Source organism: Pan troglodytes, chromosome 3 (genome assembly GCF_028858775.2).
Source record: "Pan troglodytes isolate AG18354 chromosome 3, NHGRI_mPanTro3-v2.0_pri, whole genome shotgun sequence".
In the NCBI taxonomy this organism is placed as follows: Eukaryota; Metazoa; Chordata; class Mammalia; order Primates; family Hominidae; genus Pan; species Pan troglodytes.
Genome location: NC_072401.2, coordinates 182,925,814 through 182,950,175, shown reverse-complemented (window position 1 = coordinate 182,950,175; position 24,362 = coordinate 182,925,814). Strand labels below are relative to the sequence as shown.

General features: G+C 36.9%; 1 protein-coding gene across 19 annotated transcripts in view; it reads right to left on the bottom strand.

The window, feature by feature from the left end:
- TENM3 (teneurin transmembrane protein 3) overlaps positions 1-24,362 on the bottom strand; it is a 2,732,592-nt gene that overhangs the window by 1,513,042 nt on the left and 1,195,188 nt on the right. The gene's annotated exons all lie outside the window — the stretch shown is intronic.

The window sequence follows — 24,362 nt, the reverse complement described above, 5'->3', positions numbered from 1 at the left end:
TGACAATTAAAACAGCATCCCTCTACCTAATTACTTGGAATGCAAAAGTCCCGGTGGAAGGGGCAGGGGTCAGAAGCTAATACTTTTAGTGGTCATTATTGCTCTTTTAAAAATTAATATCAATGAATTTTAGATGGCTTCCTCTAAAGGAAGTTTTCCCTGGGATGATAATGGGAGAAAGGGAGTTTGAGAGGGCTGGGTCAGTAGGGAGAAGCAGATAATTTTTTTGATCTATTTCGCATTTTTGCCTAGTGCAGATTCTATTTAAATTATCTACTGGCAAAAAAATATATATATATATTATAAAATAGAATTATCCCGTAGCATCTTACGCATTTGCACAACGTAAAACCATGACAGCAAATGAAGCCTGGAAAAGTAATGGTTAGTAAGCCCTTTATAAGAAAGAAGACTTCCTAGTCTGAAGACCTGGGTTCAAGAGTTGTCTTCACCTTCTAGTTCTCTATACTTTTTCTGTTATTGGTACATAATATTGTAAATATCCATGGTCTACATGTGGGCAGTTGTTACATGCATAGATTGTTTAATGATCAAGTCAGGATATCTGGGCTGTCACATTGAGCATTTATCATTTCTATGTGTTGTGAACATTTCAAGTCCTCTCTTCTAGCTACTTTGAAATATGTAGCATATTGTTACTAACTATAATCACCCTAGTCTGCTATCGAACATGATAACTTATTTCTTCTATCTAACTGTATGCTTGTACCCAGTTACTAACTTCTATCCATTTCCCCGTCCTACCCTTACATCATTCCCTGACTCTGATTTCTCTCTTTCTATTCTTTATGTCAATAAGATGAAGATTTTCAGCTTCCACATATGAACAAGAACATGCAATAGTTGTCTTCTGTGCCTGGCTTATTTCAGTTAACTTCAGGATCTCCAGTTCCATCCATATTGCTGCAAATGGCATAGATTTATTCTTTTTAAATGGACAAATAGTATTTCATTGTGTACATATACCACATTTTCTTTATTCCTTTATCCATTGATGGACACTTAGGTTGATTCCATAACCTTGCTATTGTGAATAGTGCTGCAATGGACATGGGAGTTTAAGTATCCCTTGGGCCCACCAACAGTCTCTTTAAAAAGAAATTCTCTTAGCTACTTAATGGGCATAATATATGGCTGTCAACGATACTTCATTGGGTTTTGTGAAAATCAAGTAGCAAAGTGAAAGATTATTGAAAGGAAGTAGAAAAGCATCTATGCAAACATGAGTTATGGGCCAAACAATAAAATAGACATCCCTCTCATGTGTTGACTATGCAGGAAGTAAAAATAAGGAACATCATATTACAGAATCTTTCTGTTTCCTGGCTGTATGATTTCCATTGGAATATATTGATTTTTAAATTATGCATATGTCAGGCTACGTTGATTTTTCTTCCTGTTACGGAATGAATTTTTGTGTCACCCCCAAAGCAACCCCCTAAAACCCCAAAAGGGGTTAGGTTATAATCCAAACCCCCAGTGTGATGGTACTGGGAAGTGGGAACTTTGGGAGGTGATTAGGTCATGAGGGGGGAGACTTCTTGAATGGGATTAGTCCCCTTATAAAAGAGGCCCCAGAGAGCTCCTGTATTAATCCATTCTCACACTGCTAATAAAGACATACTGAAGATTGAGTAATTTATAAAGGAAAGAGGTTTAATTGACTCACAGTTCAGCATGGCTGGGGAGGCCTCAGGAAACTTACAATCATGGTGGAAGGGGAAGCAAACATGCCCTTCTTCACATGATGGCAGGAAGGAGAAGTGCAGGGCAAAAGGGGGAAAAGTCCCTTATAAAACCATCAGATCTCATGAGAACACACTCACTATCATGAGAACAGCATGAGGGTAACTGCCCCCATGATGACATTGCCTCCCACTGGGTCCCTCCTCTGACACATGGGAATAATGGGAACTACGATTCAAGATAAGATTTGGGTGGGGACAGAAAGCCTAATCATATCAGCTCCCTTGCTCCTTTTGCCACATGAATATACAAAGAGAAGACAGCATCTATGAACCAGGAAGCAGGTCCTCACCAGACACCCAATCTGCCAGCACCTTGATCTTGGACTACCCAACCTCCAGAACTCTGAGAAATAAATATTTGTTGTTTAAGCCTCCCAGTCTATGGCATTTTTATTATAGCAGCCTAAATAGATGAAGACGACTTCTAGTAGTGTACTATCTCCAGTCTTCCTATCATTATCTAGGATTATATTTTTTTTCCTTAATGTGGTTCTGAGATACTGGATATATTTTCAACATTATTTTGGTTGTACAGCTGCCTTTGTTTAAAATTATACAATAAAAGTGCTTGGTTACATACCCAAATATTTACAGTGTTTCCATTTAATAAGTTTAAAACTATGTTTTTGCATATAGAAACTTGCAATAAAAAGAAAAATTACAGGTGTCATGGCTATATTAGCTGGCTGGTGTTGAAGTCACTGTTTTCAACTAGTAACCAAAACCATATACACCCCCACAGCTTATTGTCTGAGTTAACATACCCTTACTTTGTTACAAAACTTTTACCCCAGATAGATAAAACAGTAAGTAACGTTATTGTTTGTTTTAGGAGCTTCTTACAAATAAAGAACTAGTTAGCTAGATAGCTCAATTAGGCTTATTTAATCTATAAGACTTGGCTGGGCTTGGCCTTATGCCTGTAGTCCTAGCACTTTGGGAGGCTGAGGCAGGAGAATCACACGAGGCCAGGAGTTCAAGACCAGCCTGGGCAACATAGCCAGACCCTGACTCAAAAAAAAAAAAAAATATCCAGGTGTGGTGGTTGGTGCCTGTAGTCCTAGCTACTAAGGAGGCTGAAGTGGGAGAATCAGTTGAGCCCAGGAGTTTGAGGCTGCAGTGAGCTATGATTGTCCCACTGCATTCCAACCTGGATGACAGAGCAAGATTCTGTCTCTGAAAAAAAAATTCTATAGGACTCACTTCAAGAGCTTCGCCTCAGCAAGTTTTGTCCATGAACCTTAAACCATTAGGTCAAGAACTCACACAATCTTCATCAAACTCTTGTTAAAAAGTGTCCAAAATCTATTCTACCATTCTCTCCCCTCTCTAAGATGGTTCTAAGATTCTGTAAATGTAGTAATCACCTATTGCAATAAACAAATATAGCTTTGTATCATCAACGAGTTGTATATGAGCTATATTCAGGGAGCTAGCATTTGACAAAACTTCAAGGGATTTGAAAGTTTCTTTTTTTTTTTTTAGTTTGAGGAATTAGTCTAATAAATTTGAACATCTTTCAAACTGAATTATGAGAACTAGAAATTAAATTATTATCTACATGAAGTGGGACTTTTAATGCTTGACTTCTACTTATTCTGAATACACTGAATCAATGCTGATCTTCCTATAGAATATAAACACTTGTCAAAGTTTGCACAGTGAAATTAGCTAATCACTTTTGCAAACCACATGACCTTTGCTAATATTCATTGAACTGTGCTGTGTTTGCAAACGCAATGGATATGTGTTCTGGATGCTACATGCATAACAATATGTGAGATAGTTTTCACTTTCCGAGAATTAAAACCCAAGAATCATGGACCAAAACAGGAGTGTTTTTTTCTAACTTCGTTGTACAAGTTTCACTCCTCTCGCCTGAAATGAGTGTTACACATATAATAAATAGCGAACAGACTTTCATTATCTATCTATCAATCATTCACATTTTAAAAGAATCCTTCATGTGTGTATTTTAAAGTGATGTACTAAAAAATGGAAATTATGCTTTCAGATAAAAGCAGTTCTAAAAATATATTAAATGTAGATTTAAATTTAGCTAATGTAGCAGTAGATTTTACTGAACAGGGAGAGGATTTGAAACTGAAGGACAGCAAAAGAAGGTCTATAGTCATACTAGATTTGTGTTTGACAAGGTATGAGACCCATCAAGTCTAGGCACAGAGGTCGTCAGAAACATATCTTAATAAAAATGTGAATGTAAAGACCATGACTATATGACATATCTGATCTAGTCTCTGATGTCAGACATCTGGTATTGAGTATGGTCAGTGTCTAAAAACTATATCATAGGCTAGCTTTAAAATTACTGTAAACTCTCTCTTGTTTCTATAGGTTACCCTCCTCCTATTTCCAGCAATGTCTATGAATACTTCATTTAAGCCAAGGAAGAAGAATTCCCACTTGGGACTTCTAACTCTCATGTAACCTTGATTCAATGGGTGGTCAGCGTTAAGAGGACAAAGAGTCTATAGGAAGCTGGGCGCAGTGGCTCATGCCTGTAATACCAGCACTTTGGGAGGCCGAGGTGGGTGGATCACTAGGTCAAAAGATTGAGACCATCGTGGCCAACATGGTGAAACCCTGTCTCTACTAAAATACAAAAAATTAGCCAGGTGTGGTGGTGCATGCCTGTAGTCCCAGCTCCTTGGGAGGCTGAGGCAGGGTAATTGGGGAATCGCTTGATCCCGGGAGCCAGGGGTTGCAGTGAGCCAAGATTGCGCCACTGCACTCCAGCCTGGCGACAGAGTGAGACCCTGTCTCAAAAGGAAAAAAAAAAAAAAGTCTATAGGTGGGAGAGACATTTGGGAGCATGCACGAATATTTTAACAACTACCAATAAAACTCCCAAGTGGATATGGATGGGAAAATATTTTGAAGTCAGTTAAGCAGTGAACACCGACCTTAAAACTAGTAGCAGGTTTACCCTAGAAGCAGAATAAATTGATCCTAGTGGGAAGGTGTTGGTAAACATTTGCAACTCGATGCTTGGAAAAAACTTTAATTCCCAATAATTCCACATAAAGTGGTACAAAACAGTTATTTTAATCATCTAAATAGTATGTCAAGCAGAAATGTTTGCCTAGACCCCAAATCACTAACTTCATTAGCTGAATGATAGAGGTCAAAAAGAAAATCAAAACAATTATTGAAATAAAAGAAAAACTAAACTTATTGTTCCTATCTCTCCCCAGTGCCTTGAGTCATTATTCTTGTGCAAGTTAGAAGTTCTACCAAGATTATTAACTGTTTCGGGCCACCAATATGCTGTTTATTATACTACTGCAATGACATATCTGTTGACAATTCTCATTTGCTACAGTACCATCATGGCCACATGACAGAATATACTCCCACTATGTTCAGAATGTGGTGTCATCCATGAAATCAAATTCCCGAATATGACATTTTGCAGTGACTCAAGTTTTAGATATTGCTCAAAAGATTAAAGAGTGGAAGGTGCTAGAAGAAGTAGAAATAGAGGCCAGTGTTGGGATCATGTTAGTAGCACTGCCGCCTCCTCTCGATAGCTGCATGTTGATGTAATTGGAAACCCCAACAAGACGTCCTCTTTATCCGTGGTGTCTGCCACTGGATTGACAGTCGCAAGTGTTATTTTTGGGCCTGGTTCCAAGCTTCACCCTAACATGAGAGCCTGTGAAAAGCTTAGCAAGATTGTCACATGCCAGAATGTGATCATCTATGGGTAACTATTTTAAAACTGGAGTATTTTTGTTTACTGAATGTTTAGAGAGGCTAAATATTTAAAAGTGTGTCTCCATTTCCATATGGTTTAATAGGTTCTCCTCTTTGGAAAAAAATATTAATTTCAAATGTCAAAAGTCTCATGGAACTCTCATTTTTAGTAGTTCTACTTTTACTGCATCTTGAGTGAAACAAAAATATTGACTATACTATATTTCAGGTATATATTTGCATTTTATTTATCATAATGCCTATATGCAATAAATGGTATTACATGGAGACAAATTATTTATTTAGCTTTCAGAACATGCTTGTTGGGAAGAATCCGTATGTTTACTAAATCTGACATCCCTCTAAATATCTATGACTCACAGGTTGGAAATAACAGGCTTATAAAAGACAGTTTTGAAAATCAGACACATCTGGGTTTCAAATCTCTCTCTCTCACACACACACACACATATACACATACAAACACAAACAAGTATATATTACCTTGGGCAAGTCACTTAACTCCTTAAAACTAGTTTGCTCATTTTTAATAGCATTTCAGGGCAATTAAACAACATAACTTAGGTAAAACATGTACCACTCTGCTTGGCACATTGTAGCTACTCAATATCTCTTAGTTCCTACCCTTTCTCTTGCAAATATTTGAAATTTTAAAATTCCCAATGTATATATGAAAGCTGGGGTTAACTCAAAATATAATTTAGAGAACAAATATTCACTCCACAGAAAGATTCACAGCAGGATTACTTCACACTACAAACTGTGCAAATGTATTTCATGTATTGCCCAATCTGCCAGTTTCTCACATCTGATCACAACCCTTTTTGTGAATAGGGACAAGTGCCTCTACATAACCTAGGAAACGAATACTTTGCATCTGATAGAATGCAGCTAGTTGGACGTATGATTTAAAACATGCTGATGCTTACTGAAGATCTGAAAGGAGAAATGGGCTTTGCAAATATGAGGTCGATACTCTACTAATCTGTTGGGGTCATTATAAGATTTTTCTGTTGGTTTATGAGGTGAGTATATATTGAAAATATCCAGTCATGCAGTTGCACAAAACTGTCCTGCTAGTCTTAATTGCCGCTTCATCTCCCCGCTTTCTAATGCGGTGGAAGATATTTTTCAAGCAGCAGCATGTGGCTCAGCGGCAGACACCACAGGCACTTACGCTGGGAGTTTTGAAGCTTCCTGTATATGAGGATGCTGCTGCTGGGCTGGATTGTCCAGGCAACTGTAAATGCTGAGATTTTTACCTTCTATTCTTCTATTCTTCCTGAATACTTCATCTCTGGGGGCAGTTTCTTTTTCTCTCTCTCTTTCTTCCCATAGAGTTCACTTGGGGATTGTCTACCGTAATAAATGAGCGGTCTTTCAAATGAATGGTTTATCCACTTTGGTCCTGGTATGTCCAATTTTAATGCTTTGTGCTCTATAACAGTGGGGGAAAATGTCAGAAAGCAATTTCTAAAGAATTTGTATACTATTTACCTAGTAGGACAATAAAATCAAAAAAAGTTTCTCCCGTGTATGAATAGGAAAGAAACCAATCTACAACATCTTCATTTGACTCATTTTATAGTTTTGGTTTTGAGTGTACCCTTATTTGGTAGCTCTTTGAGAATCTCATATGTAGCCATTAGAAAGCCAGCCATTTACTGATCAGTTACTTGGTGGCAAGCACTGTGCCAACCTCTGTTTATGCATTTAATCTTCACAGAAATGCCTAGGATGAAGCAGTCACTTTTATTCCCTTTTTACAGATAAAGAAATTAAAGCTTAGCAAAGTTAAATGAGCTGCCTAAGGTCACTCAGTAAGGAATAAGTCAGGGTTTGAACCCAGAGCTATGCACCCACATTATTTCTTGATTTTAACTGTTGTAGAAGTTTTTGATAGTAAATGCATGGTTTAGAAAAGGTTTGGGGATGGTATAATAAAGATTATTTTCTATAGTATAGCATTTGTTTGAGAATAGTTAAGACTGAATCCCAAGTCAGGATATAAAAATGTATAGCATTAAATTGGTCAACATATATTCTCTTGATTTTCTTAGTTCAATAACAAAATTTTATTTCTTCAAGTAGAATGCTAAGGTATAGAAACAGGAAAGACAAAAGATTCTATGCATACATACATAAAAGTCTAATTTCAGGAGGGAATGTGTTAGGTTATATTTGAATAATACACCTTTGAAATACAAAACAATTCAAAGTTTTCTTTAAAGTAGAAGAAGAATATTTTCCATCTGAGTAAAAAATAAATAAGTCAATTAATTAATTAATTAATGTAAGGCATAAATCACCCATGTCTTTGACCTTTTTTGCAGTATTTCACCCCAGAATGTAATGGAAACACCAATATCATCTTAACTATTGTAGCACCAGCAGGCCTTTATGCATTATAAACTTTCTTTCTCCTTTTTTAATTCTCTTCTAAATTGAACCTAGGAGGGCAGAGATGGGTCCTTCATAAGGTTCCTTGAACTGCTGATTGCAGAAAAATCAGGTGAGATTTTCAAATTGACAATTTTTAGATTGACAATTTCATTCCATGGCTCCTTCTGCGTTTCTCTGCTCCGATTTTAATTATCACTTAGAATAAGTGTACTGGATATATACTTATCAACTCCTCATTTCCCCTGTGGACCACACTGTGGGTTACAAAATACAATTTCCATTTTGTCTGCTGATGGCCTAAATAAGGTGCATACAAAACAACAAGGATGGGCTTCTTAATTTAGCAGGGTAAGATGTTCATATAACAGTGGCCCTGGGGGCTAGATTGAAGAAGAAAGAGAAATAGATTCTACCTCAGTGGAGCTGAACAATTTCCAAAAGATTTAGCACACAAAAAACTGGGCCAACCCACACTATGAACAATTAGAAAAATTCTAACAATAATGTGATTTTTTAATATTCTGTAATACAGGGCTCCATGGCATACATGTAATTATATCTTATATGATATTTTAAGCAAAACTATCATAGGCACAAAAAGCGTTAAAGAAATATTAAGGATTCGAATAGCATGGTCAAGAAGGTATTAAAATATTTTGAACTATAAAATATAACATATATATAACGCATCATTTTATTTAATTCATAACATTAGCACCCTCAGTGTGTAAGTATAATCAATACTGTGATCAATATATTAATGTAAAAATATATGAAAATAAAAATTGTGAATAATTTCCTTCTATTTTTAAAAATGAATTTTCTCGCTAGTGAATTATTTCTCAATCTAATTTCCTCTGAATACATGGCCTTTTTCCAATAACATGCAATATACATTATAAACCATAATTCTTATCATAATCATCACTGCAACAAGTATCAGCCAAATTTAGTGAGTTATCGTTATCAGCTAAGTCCTAGGGATCCAGAAAGTTATACGATATGGTCAGGTTTTGGCAAATTAATGGGATAATGAGTGTATATGGAAAAGATTTAAAAAGTCATACAAAACAATGGAAAAAGCATGGTGGTTATGGAATATCATAAGGGTTCATGGAGAAATTGGAACTTGAGGTGGACATTGAATTCTCAGGAATTCACAAACCTATGTAAGAATGCAGGGATACTTCACTCATATACTTTATGCAGTACAGCAAGAACAAAGACAGAATTTGCTTAAGCCCTTTGACTCTAAACAGTTTTGAGTAATAGGTGAAGAATTAAACATTTAATAAAGGGTTATGACTATTGACCTAAGTATGGTATTGGTACTTTATGTTGGAGGTAGTGAAGGATCACTGAAGGCTTTTGTGCAGAGGGAATGATACTTACAAGCTTTACATTTGGGAAATCCATTTATTAGAAGCCTGACATTATAGAGGAAGCTATAGAGAATAGCTAGGACAAAGAAAACTATGTCTTAAATGTAACGTTTTCGTGGTATGTGCTTGGCATTTTCTTATCCATACATGTTACATTTTCTTGTTTCTACACTTAGGATCACATCAAAATGTGACTTGTCTATACTTGTGGAAACCAAGATAAATGACAATTTAACAGAAGAATGCAAGAGATATTCCAAAGACACCACATATCATCTAAAGAGAAGTAGACCTTAAGTATACTTCAGAGGACAGAGAAGATTTGATTATGTTGGGAGAGCGTCAGAGGAGAGAAGGCTTGTTGGGTCTGCACAGGTGTTCATGTCCCTATTTCTGTATCATGAAGGTTAAAAAGAAGTAACGAACAACTTATGTAGTTTAAATTGGACTTAAATGCATTGATTTTGTGCTGTTCTTGTCTATGTATCTTCCCAATTAGACACAAATCAATTTGCACTCTGAATGGTGTTTTGCAGTACCTGGGGTGTGGTTGGTAAAAAAACACTTTGACTACAATATATTGTTGACAAAAGAGGCATCTGCACTGACAAGGAAGAAATGATTGTATTATCTCAGTTGTACCTGAGATGTTTCTATATATCAATGAACACATGAAAATTATTTATGTCTACTACAACCCTACTATTATGGAACCATTCACTCTAAATAGACTTACTATTTATTGCATTTGATAGTACTGAGAGAGGCAACAACATAATTTATAGTGTAATATCAGTATATAAATAGCAACATAATTTATAGCGCAAGTAATATCAGTATAATCTCCAGCCTGACCAAAAGCTAGTAACTTAGGTTTACAGCAATACACACAATTGGATAAATTAAAGCCAATTCAGGTGTTCTGTATTATTTTCCCTTACATTTAAGAAGTATATGTATTTAAATTTCATTCTATGTGTTATTATTTTAAAAACTCATAATCAATGAAATAATTATCTTATATCTATTCACACAGAACTGAATTTCCTTAGGCTTTTGAAAATCTAATTTGACCACTTAAAACATCTCATTCATTCATTCATTCATTCACATATCCACTCCCCAAATATTTATTATTCAACGAATAAATACTGGTCACCTTGATGAACAGTGAGAAGTAAATAAATTTTTCATGGAACTTATATTTTAATAAGGAAAGACAGATAATCAATAAATGTATAGGATGTATAATAAGTCAATACATGAGATGCCTAATGGTAATAAAATATGTAAAAATAATAAAGCAAGATAAAGGGCATAGAAAGTGCTGGGGCTGTCATGAAGGGCTTGTAAGGCATGGTTTATTTTACAGAGAGTAGTTAGGAAAGGCCTCATTGATAAAATACCATTTGGGTAAAAAAGAAAAACTCTGAAGGAAGTGGTGACTCACACAGGAATAAAACTTTACTTTCCATATCTTTATATTAAAAATTTTCCTCATATATTAGAAAATACTCCTTATCCCAAAGTGAACACCGTAACGATTTGTGACTAAATTTTCCAAAGTGTCTATTTGTAGGCTAACATGTCTTCTTGGTGTTCTGTCTGCCAAGATACTTAAGTGATCTTATACTTCAGCTTAATGAATACTTAAGTTCTTACCCTACATAAGACTCTTTTTGTCTGCCCAACAACCATTTCTCCAACATCTCTTAGAAGCATTTTACCTTTCCTTTGGGAGTTGAGCATTCCTCATTCTGAAATGTGACCCAGGTCTGGTCAATCAGGGTGGCCAACTTCTTCCAGCTCCAGAAACTGACTCAGAAAATGCTTATGATACAAGAGAGGTCAATCAGAATCTCTCAGTGTCAGCCCAGATGTTGTGGGTGAAACTATGGAAATATGTACTCCTTTTTGCCAGATTTCCTTATCATTAGATATGTACTTAGGATGTAAGCCTGAAGTTTCTGAAGTTCAACTTGTCAGTAAGAGAGAAGACAGTGTCAGAAAAAAAGCCAAAGGAGAGGAAAGCAGATTCGAGAACTGTACGGGAATCCCTGTCAATATTGTTTCAACAGCTAGATCCAACTAGGCCTGAAGCTGCTACCCATAGACTCTATCAGATCCAACAAATTACCATAGTTCCACTAACTATTAGGATCACCTTTATTATACTCGCAAGTAGAAGCCTCATGACTAATACAAAGAACCAGCTACCTCAATTCTACTTACTCTACAGTTTTTAAAAGAAAGAAAAAAGATATATGACAGTAAGAATGGCTGTTTCACTATCCTCTCATCAGCCTGCTCTTATGCATTTCTTTGTGATGATGATCATTTGGTTACCTTTGAGTAGCAAAATATAGTTTTTATTTCAGCTCAATGAATATATTATGTGCACTTAAATGTATAAGAAACTTTCCTTGCACTGGGAACATACAAAAATGAAACAAGACAAGTTTCTCATTCTGAACACACGGTATTGAGCTTGCCTGACTCACAGTGTCCAAATTGTATAGCCAAAATAAAAAAATACTATATAAATCCTACGAGTACTATTTCCCCCATTAGATATTAAAAACACTGAAGCCATGAATTGTATTGCTTTTCCCTAAGTTTCATCTCTAACACTTGCGTCTAGATTATTAATATTTGTAGAATACAACACATATTTTTCTTTGAGGCCTATCAGTCTGCAAGTGTCTTCTCGGGACAACTGTTAAAACAATGTGCAATTGCGACCGTGGTTACCTCTCATTCAATTAGTAACTTTATCTGCTAATAAATGATTTTTCATTCACATCTGGAAGACCTCGAAATCCTCCTAAACAACACATTTATGATGATGCAGTGATGGTTTTGAGATAAAGTATTCTGCAACAATGTCTTTTAGGAAAAAAAAAAGATTCTTATGAGAAAAAGAGAGAAACAAAATATAAGTCAATATACTAAGATTAAGAACATAGATATGTATTTTCTCTTCCTTCCCACATCTCATTCTTTCTGTAATAAAATGATCTCAGCACTCGCACTGCCTTCTGATTACAGCAAGATTGCAAGACTTCTGCAGCTTTCCTACTGCAGAGCTATTTCTAATACCCCACTGATCCTGAAATGTTTGCCGTCTCCTTAAAGCACCTGCTGTAACTCCCGGCCATACTCTTCTCCCCACTTTAAAAACTAGATCTAACCCAACCATCAGGCTAAAAGTAGGAAATACAACAGTTTGAAGAAATGCAAAAATTTGTCTTGTATTCTATTAAACGGCAGGCACTGCTGAAATAAGCTATGCCTAGGTACTTGGGTTCGGGCAAATCAAGTAACATGATATATTTTTTACGAAGGGGCTGTTTTAGCAAACTGGGCAGACCTACTGCTCTGATTTCTCATGCATTGTTTTACTGTCATTAAAGTGTTTTTGGTTATACGGCATTATCTTTTACTTATCCACTAATGGTCTACAGACACACAAACATCAGGCAGGTGAAGTCTTCCCCCTATCCCCCTCCCCCAATCCCGCTGCACCACTGCAGGCCTGGGTAGTAGCAGACACACCGATCTGCGCCCTGTCACTGGTTTAGGAAGCCGCGCCCCAGCCGCTGAGCCGTTTTCTACCGGCTGAAGCACGCGTGCTTCCTTTGCTTCCTTTGCTTCTGCAAGGGAACAATGAGCAAGTGCATGTGTGGGAACCCTCCTGCCTGCTGGGCGCTCAGCTAGGAGTCCCAGAATATCAGACACAATTATATTCAAATGTAAGTACCAAAAGTCATTTTGACTTGAATATAAATGATTCTAGCTGCCATGTTGGATCACCGGCACTACTGCTCCTCTTCATTAGCAGTGATAATTGAGCAATGACTTTCTAGGTGCTTAAATCACAGTATGATTAATGGTGTATGTACCTATCTTGCTTGCAAGCTCCCTATTTGAAGGAGATTTTTCTTTTACATTTAATTATCTTCATCATCTTCAAACACAAAACACTCAAAGCACTGTGCTTATAAAACCTGGAGACCAACATTTTTAAAGCGTCTCTTGACCGGTTCATCACTTTGCCACTGGTGTTTTCAAGTTACCTTACAAGACTTATTTAATAAGAAACAAGAATGAATGCTACTGAATGAGACAGAAGAAATGCAAATTGCTGCTATTTCATTCCTTAAATTGCATACCACTTATATTCTTCTCATCTATCTTAATGTTGGTTTATAGGGTTCCTTTATTAGGATATGAGATTTAGAGTGTAGAGTTTGTGATTATTTTTCTAAGTTATTTTCAGGCGCTACCATTAAGACGAGAAGCCAAAATAATCAGCTAGAGATTGAGCTGAATTAGGAAGAGATAGTTGCTTTTTTCCCCCTTTAAATCCCTTCCTGTGTATGTCTAACAGTGCAGTTCTACCCAGAACACTCCCAGCATCTGGCCTATCTTGCATTCAATTCACCCAAAAGTTATAAAATGTATAATTAATGATATGGCCCTGTATATAGCACACTGACACCTTCACTAACTTAAATCTATAGCTTATAGGTGAAAGTAAATAGAATAAGTTATAGGTATAATTAGCATATGAGACCAGTCTGAAGAAAAACATACAAAAAGCAAAATGTCACACTTCCTTTTCTCTCGTATTTTATATTTTGAGAATTTTAAAAATTGCTAAGTGCAGTAACACTTAGAAGAAGCCACATCTGATGGGACAGTTCTTTTTTATGCTTCTTAAAAGAAAAAGAGCCTTTGTTAATGTGCTTTCCTTATAACTCTAATTTTCTGTTGACAGATCCCTGCTCTCAGACCCCTGCAGACCTACTGGTTCTGGAAAAAAGCTTTCTTCTTCGGTCCCCTGAGTAGGCTAGTGACAACTGAAAACATGCAGGTAAAACTAACACAGAATGGTCGTTTCAGAGCCAATTTTCTGTGGTGGCAAAGATGTGCCAGCAGGTTTGCTCATGCTGCTGGGTCCAGGGAAACTTTTTGACAGAGCCCCCACCCCCTCTTGCCTAAACTAGTAGAAATGATTTGGAAATCCTTTTGGGGAATTATTTCATTTTCATTTTGCTTTGCTTCCCCTTATTCTTCTGAAAGTAGCATTTACATGCTCCCTGCTCAAATTTATGAGAGGAAAACAAAACTTACATAATTCAGAAAGTCAGTAAATTCTTATTTCATTGGCAAAACGAATCACCTGTTTCCTTGACTCAGTTCAGACCAAAATTAAAAGCACTCAGACATCCTAATAAATACCAGAGCAATGGGCATTTACAAAATCATTGAATGGAAAAGACAGAAAGAATGGTTAAAAAAAATTGTAACCTGCAATAGGACCATCCTTAAATATATTAATAGTATTAAAGATTTATTTTGTTATTCAGTCTTCTACAATGTCCCTGTGAGGTTGAGTGCCTCCCCATTTTATGGTTGAAGAAACCAAGACTGGGAGATGATAAATAATTTACTCCAGTTATATTGCTGGTAAGGGAAAGAGCCAGAATGCATACTAAGGTCTGAGTTAAGTCCAGGTTTTCTACATGTGATATCGATAGTATATTTAAAACAACTAGCATGATGAATATTTTGTACCTAGCTAGAGTATTTCTAGCTGCTAGAGATTGGGAGAAACTCATATCTATGTATTATGAAACTTCACATTCATACCTATAATTTAAAGAAAAATATCGTCATGTTACTAGGATAAAATTTCACTTTTTCTCTTCACGGTAATTTAATTTTAACTAGTAGTTATCAGCCATAATACCCTGTTTAGTTTTAACTAAAATAAGAAATCAAGAAAGTAAAGAGAATTTGAAGCTTAGAATAAAAAACCCAAATGTTACCACTTATAAATTAAACACGAACACAAAAGAATGTGATAAGATCGGGAAAACATCTAACAGTAGGAATAGTTGGTTGACTACGCTTTTACTCCTATCTAAAATGATGTCATATAGGTGGTCCCAAACACAGATAAGGGCTCCCCCAGTTTGGATAAGAAGTCTGATTATGCTGTGCATCCCTGGATAGTCCTGCCAGACACGAGGATATGCACAAATGCCCATCAGAAGCAAGACTATTTTACATCATTGCACACACACTCACATGCACACTCATACACGCACACTCACAAAGACATCCAAACAAAACATGCCACTGGCGCATGAAGTGAGGCATTTGATGGTGTGGACAAGAAGCCAAACTTTTCCACTTACTAGCAGTGTGACCTCCATCACTCCATCTCCTCCGTGAGCCTGGTCCATAAATTCAGCACGTCATAGCACCAATCTCACAAACATGCATGGTCATCAGGGGCTCAAGGAACGTGAAGCTCATGGAACATTCTATAATCATAAACACTATTCAAATACAGTGATTGTTGTCATGGCTGTTACTTATTTCTGAAACTCCTGCTATGATACTGCTCCTGAAACAGCTGGCTACCAGGAAGAACACCTGTCATCCCTAATCCACTGGTCCAGAACACTTTCCTCCATACAGAGCAGGTTTTCATGATTGGATGATTACCCTGCATGGCTGGCAACAAACTCAATTACTGTATTTTGAGAAATCAGCCACAAATTGGAGGTTTCTTATATGCAAAGTGCATAATGAGATGAAAGCCTACTTGAAACTCATCAGAGGCGCAACAATACTCTGACTTTTAATAAAGGCTAAACCAGGTCAGGTGGAAGGGGAAACATTTAGATAAACATATTTTAGGGTAGACAAATGGAAAAAGTAAAACAGCACTATTTTTAATAAGTATAATTACAGGATGATTCTTTTATAAGATTTTGGAATGAGCTGGCTTCCTTTAAAAACAACCAACAACAACTCTGATTTCTTTTAATGTTTTCTCTTTTTCTAAAAAATAGCCTTTTTCTCTGTCTTGAAGAGAGGTCATAAATCCTGAGTTCTATCCAAGAGAAGCCTGAGCTTCAAGCTTTTTCACCAACATAGTGTATTAAAATGCTTTAAATTAAGGAACTCTTTTGTATTTAATCTACAAACCTGTAGATTAAATACAAAAGAGTTCGACCCATTTCCCACCTCCCAATGCCATACAGCAATGGTTACTTTTTAAACTGCTCCAAAAAAGATTCTGAGATCTTAATTTTTTTGTTTTTTTCCTTGAGCAGACCACAAAAGATGTGAGAATTCAAACTGAGCCATAGCTCCATCTCCTGGAAGTGTATATCAGCAGCAACGAGAGTAAAGACCCAGAGGCATGAGAAACACTTCCTCACTGAAGCACTCACGTTCCGACTGTGTGCAAAAGACCTTTTGTGTCTCACTCACTGAGGGAGATTGTTCTTCACTCAATCAATGAGAAGAACAGACGTCTTAGAAAACCTTCAGTACCTGGGGGAAACGAATGAGCTCAAACACAAGGGAAAGTCAGCCCGTGTTCAAGATAAGCCCATCTCAGGAAGGCAGGCACCATGCTCCTGAGACTACTCTACGCCCAGATAAAAAAGCCCTTATCGATAAGCCAAAATCACAGATTATTTTGTTAAGCTCATATTTTAAAAGAATGCAAAGCTTCCTTTAATGTTACTTTCCATTGTAAATGTAAAATTACAGTTTGCACATAATATCTGGATTCTGGTTAACTATTTTCCATACTGTATTTTGCAATTGCATATCTGCATTTCTATTTTTATATTAAAAAATAAATAGGGTTATGCAAATAATATTTCTAATTGTGCATATTTATGCATTTATATTAAGTTTTAGTATGTCTGCTTGCTCACATAATTTATCTTCTCTTTATGTATAATTTCATTTACTTACAATAGGTAATTATTAGGGAAACAAATAAAATCTTTGAGAAATTACCAGAGGTTAATTCATAAGTGCTTTGATTGTCTTGCTTCATGATGATCATATACTTTATTGAGAAATTACCAGAGGTTAATTCATAAGTGCTTTATCTTGCTTCACAGATAATCATATACTTTATTTCTAAACTTTGAAATGTTATTGTCCATATTGTTTCTTCGTACTTACAAAAGTAAGAAATTGGATTGTAATGTTTCCAATTTATGTTGTCATGCTTTCCTCTCTTTAATATAACTTGAGTTTATGTAAAGTTTGAGCGGTTCAAGTTATTTCCAAAAATATAATAGGAGCCCCACCCTTCTCAGTTCTTTCACACTAACACTTTTATCGACACATTAATTTGGAATGGGGAAGGATGTAAGCCACACTAGTCAATTTGGATCAGCTGTTTATTTACAATTTACTCCAAAGATTTAAGTAAGCAAAGTCAGTGAGCAATTGAAATTGTTTTCCTACTCGCTTTTATTCTTTTTTTTTTTTTTAAAAACAACAACAACAGCCATTTGAATGAATTTTTTTACTCTCCTGATGTTTCTCTCTGTTTCCACACTGAGCGCCTGATAGAAGCTGGACACCTGCTTGCCTTCAGTCTATTCCATGTTCTTTAAAACTGTGCTGAATAGAGATTGAGTTCAGCTTCCTATATCTATAATCAGTGTCTGATTTGGAAACAGAAAAAAAACTTTATATAACTATTAATAGTGGGTGAACTGAAGCCAGCACTTTGATATTAATAAACACAATACATAATAAAGCACAAAATCCAATTTATTCAATGTAATTGAGAATATGGCCCCCTGGCAAGATGAATATTGTGAGAAAACTAAAAATCAGTATATACTACTTGATTTTCAAGGAATTAAATATATGTAGACTACACTTAACATTCAAATTAGCTTGACTCTGATGTAATATCACTTTGATGCTTCAGAAAGAATATTTAGGGCCTCAGGATCATTATAACGAACACCAGTGTCACGGTCAACTACTAAAGGACTAGAAGATAGACGCTATTACACTAATTTTGTCCTGAAATTAGGACATATTCCTTTAAAAATATTTCTGGATATCTGTTTCTGTGCTTATTATGTGTCTCTTTTTCATAAAAGCTAAGTGGAGAAGATATGTGTATAAATCCTATTTCTTTGGGGCTACACAGAGTTTGGATAAAATGGGAATAGGCTTCATAGCGAAAGTTTACACCTGAAGTCTCCCCATCTCGTGTATGGCTTTGCTTGATTAACATACTTTGCTCAATGGCCATAAAGGAGCACGCATTTTAGATTAGAGTTTTCTGTTGGCTTTTGATGATTGGCTTGCGGCCAAAGCACTTATCCTGCTATTCAGGATATATTGTAGAAAACCATATAACTGCACCTAAGAGTCTTTAATTGCTAATTGTTCCTAATAACTGTTTAGGATATAATGCAAACAATAATACATGATGTCAGTTTGAATTTCAAGGTTGTTATTCAATCCCAAGTTTCTGCTGTGTTATGGTCTCTTCCCGTGGTTAATGATGTCTGGAAAACCCTCTGTGGAGTAACAACCCTGGCTTGGGTAAGGGGCAAGGTCTGCATTAAAAGAATAACAATAGAAAATAGAGGTTTGAGTAATAGCTACTGTGAGTTGGAATGCAATAACAAGCATTGTACAAAATGAAATAATTGGCCACTTTTGTGCTTCCAATTATAATACACATCTCTGTAACTATTCAGAGATTAACTGTGCTGCGGATTATCTATAGAATTTGGAATTATCTTCTACATTGTCATGTGCATCCAAAGTGTCCTGTTATGCTCTGGGAATCAGGGAATCACTTTCTCCAGGTCTTATTCTTAAAGGACTGAGACAAGCTTTCATTATTTCTGAGGATGCTCATTGATCTCCCTTCTACTCATAGTGGCTCAAGCCAGAACATGGAAGCCTTCTTATAATAGGCAATGGCAAAAATGTGACAGGGCCAAGCTCTGGCTAGCTAATAACTCTTCAAGTACTTCTCCCTCTGTTCTGTCTGCAATTTCAGTAAGATTTCTAGCACTTGGAGTTTAAATGTCCTCTAGCCCTTTAGAAGCTGGCATCTAATTGCTTCTTCACGTTGCCAAATGACTGAGTGTTTTCTCTATTGATGTGGTTCCTGCCAGACTTTGGAATACACAGTAAGCAGGATAAGAGAGACAAGAGAAGCATAAAGCTCACTCAGAGGAGGATTAGAGCACAGCTGGGAGTCAGAGAGTCAGTAGAAGGGGCGAGAAAACAAAAGCCAAGAAAGAAAAATGAAAAACTGTAGATTGCACAAAAGAAAAGGGAAGCAGGACCAGAGTGGATTGCTGGTAGAGAGATACAAGGCCTGCTGTGTCTGAGAACTATTTAATGGAAGCATCTCTATATGTGGGTGTGCTATTGTGTATGTTGATACATGCAAAACAATGTCCCTTCCTTACCTACCTCCTTTAATCACAAAAAAGCCCAATGTAGTATTTGGTTCATCATTCCCACTCCACATTATTCCTTATTATCTAATTTTGGTAGATTGCAAAATGGCTACAGTCCTTCACTTTTCCTTGTTTCCATGCCTTTTGCTCTGGAATTTAGAAGCTCCTGCCATTAACAAACAGATTCTACTTTCCTTCCCCTTGAATCTGAGTGGCCTATTGACTTTCTTTGGCTCATACCCATAGAAAGTGGAGGAAGTGATACCGTGCCTTTATTTCATGCTCCTACTGGCTTTCTTGGAGTTCTACCCAGCTGCCGTATGAACAAGCCCAGCCAACCTGCTGGAGGAAGAGAGACCATGTGGAACTGAGAAGAGTTCTCCTAGTAGACGTGATCCTAGACTAGTCAGCTCTCAACTGGCCTGACTGCCGACTGAAGATGCTTGAATCAATTCAAATGTAACCAGAACTGCCCAGCTGAGCCCTGCCCAAATTCCTGAAAAAGAGACTTACAGGTTAAATGAACGTTAATCCTATTAAGTTTGGGGATGATTTATTATGCATAAAAGGCTAACTTCAGCAATAGCCAAGTTATGTCTCTTGAATAGGTAAACAACTTTGGTGTGGTAATAAGTATATTGTTAAATCTATATTTGAAATTTGTTTTTTTCTTACAGTGGTCTTATATCAATCTCCAAAGAACCTTACCTAAACAGCTGGATGTATTAATCATATTTGTGGTTCAAGATAAAAGAGTTTGAAAGGAATCAATCTGTAATTCTTGCTTTTTTCCCAAAACTTTTATTAAGACTATGTCTATTGCACAACATAAAGCCAATTATGCATTCATTGTTTTCGATATAGAGAACCATTTTATAAAATATAAGGCCTTTTGGTCTCGACTCCTGGCAGGTACTCTTAAGACTTGGATTTTAGGAGAATGTACACTTGGGGCAAAGAAATACCAGTATTGATTTTAACCGTAGTGAGTTTCTACCCAACCCATTCATAAAAGAAGCAAAACTTCTGAAAGATGGTTTTAGATTGTTAATCTACTATCACAGCAAACAGATCTATCTTCATCTCATCTATGTTCTTCATGGCACCTGAATAATTTAAGGATTCAATAACTACTTTAAAAATTATTAGGTCAACCAACACCAGGCAGTCAAGCAATTTATTCATCATTGGGAAGCCTCTTGACCCCAATGGCTCTGATAATATACAGAGATGGTAATGACATTGCCTAATTCTGTCACGCGCAATTAATCTAGATTTTTTTCTCCATGATTAAAATAGAAATTACTCGCAACTTAGCATTGCTGTTGAATAAAGGGTTACAAATTCCACCTGAGTTACAGAAATTATACCATATGCTTATGAGCAGTAACTTGGTAGAGTTTCTTCTGTTAAAATAATGTAGAAAAACTGCTCTTACACAGCAAAGACTAATATTAAATGGATGAAATCGCAGTAAATTGTAAAGGTCTCTGTTTCAATCAGGATCTCGGTGGGAAATAGATGCACGCTCATATTGAGTCATGGAAGAGAGTAAAGGCACAACTTTCAAAGGTGTGGGTGGCAGCTTCATCGAGGTACTCTGGGACTAGTAGTAGTAGGGAGCATTATTGAACCCTGAGGCCTGAAGAGGTAAAGAGGGGGAACAGTTTCTGAACCCCAAAAGAGCTGTTTTGAGAGGGCCACCTACAAGGAACTGTGGTGTCCTCAACCAGCCACCATGAAGTGACCTGGATGACCTGTCAGGAGGGAACCAGATACCCTGGCTTTATTCCCTTCCCATCCTCATCTGTCAGTGCCTCTCATTAGCTAAACCCAATGAAAGCCTAAGGAAAATGATATCCGTCAATTACTATACATTCAGGCCCTGCAGCCACCTAAGACACAGAGCAGAGTGGAGAAGGGTGGGGAAAGGTGAATAATGGTTCAGAGGCACGGATGGAAGTGACCAGTTCATTTACAAAGAATGAGAGTTAAAATGACATTTTTATTATTTTATTTTTGTTATTACTTTATTTTTCCCATAAGTTATTGGGGTACAGGCAGTATTTGGTTATATGAGTAAGTTATTTAGTGGAGACTTGTGAGATCCCAGTGCACACATCACCCAAGCACTATACACTGCACCATATTTGTTGTCTTTTATCCCTCACCCCCCTCCTACTCTTTTCCTCAAGTCCCCGAAATCCCTTGTATCATTCTTGGGCCTTTGAGTCCTCATAGCTTATCATCCACGTCATTGCAAATGCTGTTAATTCATTCCTTTTTATGGCTGAGTAGTATTCCATCATATACATACCACAGTTTTTTAATCCACTCATTGATTGATGAGCATTTGGGTTGGTTCCACGATTTTGCAAGTGTGAATTGTGCTGCTATAAACATGTGTGTGCAAGTATCTCTTTCGTATAATGACTTATTACAAATACATTTTTCATGAGTTTTTAATTCTTTGAGAATTGTGGGGTATTTAACTTAGGGAACTACTGGCATATATGTTTCTATTAACATTTATAAATGTTTATCAAAGAGAATTATAACAGATTGGAAATGGCTGGAATCATGAAAAACAGAGTGGGATCCAAACACATATTTCATCTACAGTCAATTCTCAATGTTCTTAAAGAAGTATTTTTATTATTACCTCATAGGTTCATTGCATTTTCCTCATTATTATCATTCTTTTATACTTTACTTATTATACTTTTATACTTTACATATTTTACTCTTATGAGTAAAACAATTTTTTTTTTTGCTATGGAAATCTATAGAATTATTCAAGTCAGACGAGCATGGTGGCTCATGCCTGTAATCTCAGCACTTTATGAGGCCAAGGCAGGTGGATAACGAGCTCAAGAGTTTGAGACCCGCCTGGGCAACATGGCCAAACCCTTTCTCTACAAAAAATACAAAAATTAGCTGGGTGTTGAGGTGCATGCCCGTAGTCCTAGCTACTCTGGAGGCTGAAGTGGGAGGATCACCTGAGCCTGGGAGGTCGAGGCTGCAGTGAGCCATGATCGCACCACTGCACTCCAGCCTGGGCGACACAGCCAGGTCCTATCTCAAAAAAACAAACCAACCAAAGGAATTATTGAAGTCACTGAAAGGAAATGCATCAAATCATTTTTGGTCTCATTTTGGTTCTGCCTGTAACATGCTTCTAACCTCAGGCAAGCTGATCAACATTTTCGGCCTGAATGTTTTCATCCATATTAGTGAAGATAATAATATTCTCCACCTCATAGGGTTGCTGTGAAGGTGGCAAGAACTCTTCAAATAAGGCCCTTAAAATTGTGTTGGCACATGGTAAACACCCTACAAATGTGAGCGAGCTGTAGTACTAATGTAGAAATGTCGACTACAATTTCTCTCATTTGATGAGTTTTTTTGTTCCTGGGAAGAGTTAACCGGCTGTTTGTGTATTTTGCTGTTTGGTAAGACTATAAATGTGACTTGGGCCTCGGCCACATAAACCACCTTCCCTAAACCCTTAGCTGGGCATGAGTCAGTCAGGCAATAAGGTTAAGAGAGAAAGACAGATCCGTTTAATCTGGGGTTTTAAGTGGTTTTAAGATCAGATTTTACTACTTACCATGGTTTGGCAAGCAGAATAGAAGGATCCAGGGCCGTGTGTGGAAGCTGACTTCCCTACAGCCAGTTCACAAGGCCCCTGGTTCCTTTATTTAAAGCATCCACCAATGGGGCCAACACACACCCATTTGAAAATCTCAGAACTAACACTTATTTCCAGTCAGAACACAGGATTGGTGGATTTTCAACGCAGAGCCGTAACTACTCCCTGGGTGCTCTGATCTCCCGGCAGGACTTCCTTCAAATCCTCTCCTCGGGCCGAGCTCCGTCCCAGCTCATTTCAGATGCTCTCTGACTCCTGCAGACAAAACACCTTCCTTGATAGAAATAGATTATTAGCTTCCTTTGTTTGCAGGCAATCAAACACCGTAAGAACTAAAAGAAATGTGCTAAAGACAGATAATCAGCTAATTGAAGACTTTTCCACCAAATAACAGAAGAAACTGAAAGAATATTGATTGAGGGAGAGAAATGAAGGTAAATGTACAAGTACTTTATTGGAATTAGAATTCTCCATTTGAGGGCTATTATGAGAATGTATCAACTTGTTTTGGGATCATCCTTACTTCTCTCCAAAATCAGAGATAATTGAGTGTACTCTGTGGAACTGTCACTCAGGTATTAATGTGACTTTTTAAATATTCTTTGCAAGTCTCCTTTGAGCTGCAGTCATTGGCTCCGAGATAGAAAACCACAAACTACCTTTGCTCCTTGTTAAGTTTGCACTTTGCCATCTACTCCATCACTAAAAATATTGGTGCCTTCTGTCTAATAAGTGAATTTGATGGAATAATTGAGAGCTTTACTATTACCTTAGTCAGTGAAGGGCCTTTCAAACTGTCTGAAAGAGTAGGGGCACAGGGAGGAAGAGAGACATGTAGTGATAGCTGGAAAGAAAAGCTAAGAGAAATCAGAGTAACAGACGATAAGCAACAGGGTGCGTAGAGACCACAGAGGAAGGGCAGGCAGCAGTAAGCTGGGCAGGTGGGAGGGTGAAGGAAGCTGGAAGTTTTGAGGTCTTTGAGACCTAGGAAAGCCAGAGTCACCACTAATCTTTGTTAAGTAATAAGAATAAAGGACTTGTTCCTCCTGCCATGACAAGCGCAACACCAATAGCTTTCACTTACATAGCAATTAGTACACGCCAGGTGTTATTCCAATTTTTATATATATATATATATATATATATA